The sequence below is a fragment of the Castanea sativa genome, chromosome 11 (genome assembly GCF_040712315.1).
Source record: "Castanea sativa cultivar Marrone di Chiusa Pesio chromosome 11, ASM4071231v1".
Taxonomy (NCBI): Eukaryota; Viridiplantae; Streptophyta; class Magnoliopsida; order Fagales; family Fagaceae; genus Castanea; species Castanea sativa.
Window position 1 is genome coordinate 70,510,365 of NC_134023.1, and position 2,990 is coordinate 70,513,354.

Below are 2,990 nucleotides of genomic sequence, written 5' to 3' on the forward strand. Positions count from 1 at the left end.
CCGGCCATTTGCAATGTCTACCCCACCCCTGGGGAACCCCCCCCCCCCTCCCCTCCATAAAAAAGAAATACCTAAAATTATTATAAAATCCTTATAGGATGATAGTGATTCTTTTTTTTTTTAAGGGGAATATATATATATAAAGTGGATTTTGCGTTATTTCTCCCACTAACATAAAAAGGCCCCAAAATATTGAACCACTAGAAAATGAACCTTGTTGAAACTTGAAATCCTAAATAGTTTCAGAAAACAAAAATAAAATGTTGTAAGGGTGTTTTAATTAACCGTTGACAATCAATTTCCCTAATAACTCGAAGCTTTGGTTTTTGTAAATAAGTTATCCATAACAGAAAATCATATTATTAAGTGAAGTTACAATAATATTTATAATAAATTAAAATTATGAAAATTCTACTTAAGATTAAGCTGATTTACTTTTTCCAATTGCAAAAGAGATGTTAATAAAATATAAATATAAAAACTTAATTAGTAATATATCATCTCAAAAATAAGTAGAATTAGAAAGGTTCATAAATAATAATAATAATAATAATAATAATAATAATAATAATAATTGTAAGTGCACAATTTGTACCTAGACCCAAAACGAGTGATGGACTTAGGCCCAAAGAGCCTTATACAATGAAATTTGTAGAGTATGGGTTTGAAACCTAGGTTAGGGATATTGAAAAGTTGATAAACAGGCTAGAATGCTGCAGTCTATGCAAGTAATAGATGAATGTGACAAAAAACCCTCCTCAGACGTAAGCCGAGGACAATTTGTATAGGTTTTCTTTCTTTAAGCAAAAGATTACAATTTTTTAGTTTCATAAAGGGAGCCTCCCCCTTTCTTTCCTCTCTCGTCTTCTTATATCCTTCTTCTTCTTCCCTGTTTCATCCACATGTAACATAGATCTTCCTTCTAGATACTTGTCCCATCCACCACCTTCTTAAAGTCTTCAAATAATAGCTGGAAGGCTAAATACTACTGTTCAGAGGTCATTTCTCCATTAATGCAACCAGAGAGGTAGATGCAGGGCCTTTAATGCGGTGGTAGCAGTTTTTTCTTCAAATATTTCTCCCACGTTCCTGCTTCTAACGGGCGCTTGGATCACGCCTTTACCCAACAGACCATCCAAAATTCAGTCCCTAAGCCCTTTAGCAAGTCCCATGGCCTTTACTGGGCTTGTTCGAGGAGATATTCCACCTCGGACTACTCCTCGGACCATTATAGTGCGGACTAACCTGTGGGCCCAAAAGACTCTGATTGAACAAACTTATACCAACTAACCAGGCCCAAGGCCCAAACGTGCCTTTAAGCATTTTTCCCCCCCCACAATAGCCCCTCAAAACTTCATTTTTTCCCTCCCATCCGAGGAGAGAAATGAAGTTTTGAACCAACAGCGCACCCTCCACACACTTTGCAAACCGCCACACGTGTAGGGATCCTCAAAACCGCCTCTGACACCTCTAACGCTTTGAAACCCAAAACACTCGCATTTATGACCGCAAGTTACGTCTTGTCCCCCACGTTCAACGGTGAGATACGCATCCAACAGTCCAGGTTTGTCTTAAAAAATTGGGCGGGATAATTTCGATTCGAGGCCGCCTCCCACACGTCAAAACGCCTAGGAATCTGTATCTCCATCCATTCTTTCAGAAATCAATCACATCTAAGAATTAATCATTATCTCTCCTCTCAAGAAGCTCGTGAAGAATTGCCTAATTATTTCCCGTAAGTTTTCAACTTCCTTTACTCATTTCTTCTCAGCTTCAGTCCTCGGCCACCATCTAAACCCCTTCCCTTCTCTAAATTTTCGTTCTCGCTCCCACCAAATGGGTAGATTTAAGTGTTTAGTAGATACCAATACCAGTATAGAGGGTTTTCGGGCCAAATATCGGATTCTCCAAGACGTAGGCTTAAGATATTGCCCAGTAGAAGCCATAGGTAACGCTAGGAGAGAGGGAGAGGTTATCATCCCCATCATCACCTTCCTAGAAGGTGGGATGACCCTCCCTATGAAAAACGTAATCAACGAATACCTACGCAACCATAGGCTATGCCCAGATCAGTGCACTCCAAATGTATTTAGGGTCTTAGGTTGTGTCGATGCTTTAAACGAGCAGATGGGTCTGAACCTCACATGGCACGACGTAGTTTACATGTACGAGTGCCATAAACTTAAAAGTGTAGGATACTACCTTAAATCTAGGTCTAGCATTGTTAGACTCATATCTTGTCTTCCCAAGTCCAACAAAGGCATGAAAGACGACTATCCCATTGCCTCGAGAAATTGGTCTGACGGCCCTCACTGCCCCGTCAAATGGGGAGACCTAGGAGTGACTCCATAGGAGTTAGATTCCCTAACCCATGACTTAATCCCATTATCTTTACCATTTTTTATTACATTGCACATTATTGCACTTTCTTTTGATATTTATCGCTAATCTAACCATGCTCGTCTCCTCGGATGTTTTTCACAGATAAACAACACGTACGTCCGCGTCTAAGCCTTTGCAACGTTACAGACCTCAACCGCGTTCTTCGCTCCGAAGTCTTTGTTAGCGAAGATCTACAAGTGAGAGCAACGCACCTGATATTAGGATACGATCCTTTATCAGAGGATTTCCAAGAGATTGACAATGCGATCACCGCGGGAGATAAAAAATGCAGAAGGATAGACGTTTCACGACGAGGCTTCCTCTCTGACCAGGAACTCCCAGACGACCCCTTCATCATACTATACTCTCGCCCCATCGCGGCAATTCCTCTCTCGGCACATTCCCAAACAATCGCCGTCCGAGAAGAGCCTGCATCCTTGCAACAATCGTTGGACGAGGAGATTGACCAGTTTTGACTTGAAGAAACTGAGAGACCTCGAGAGGATCAACTCGTCATCCTCTCGGACGAAGAACACGTGCCCGCTAAAACTTCGGGCATACAAGGTTTAATACTTGCACAGCCCGACTCCAGCTCCGAAGAAGACGAC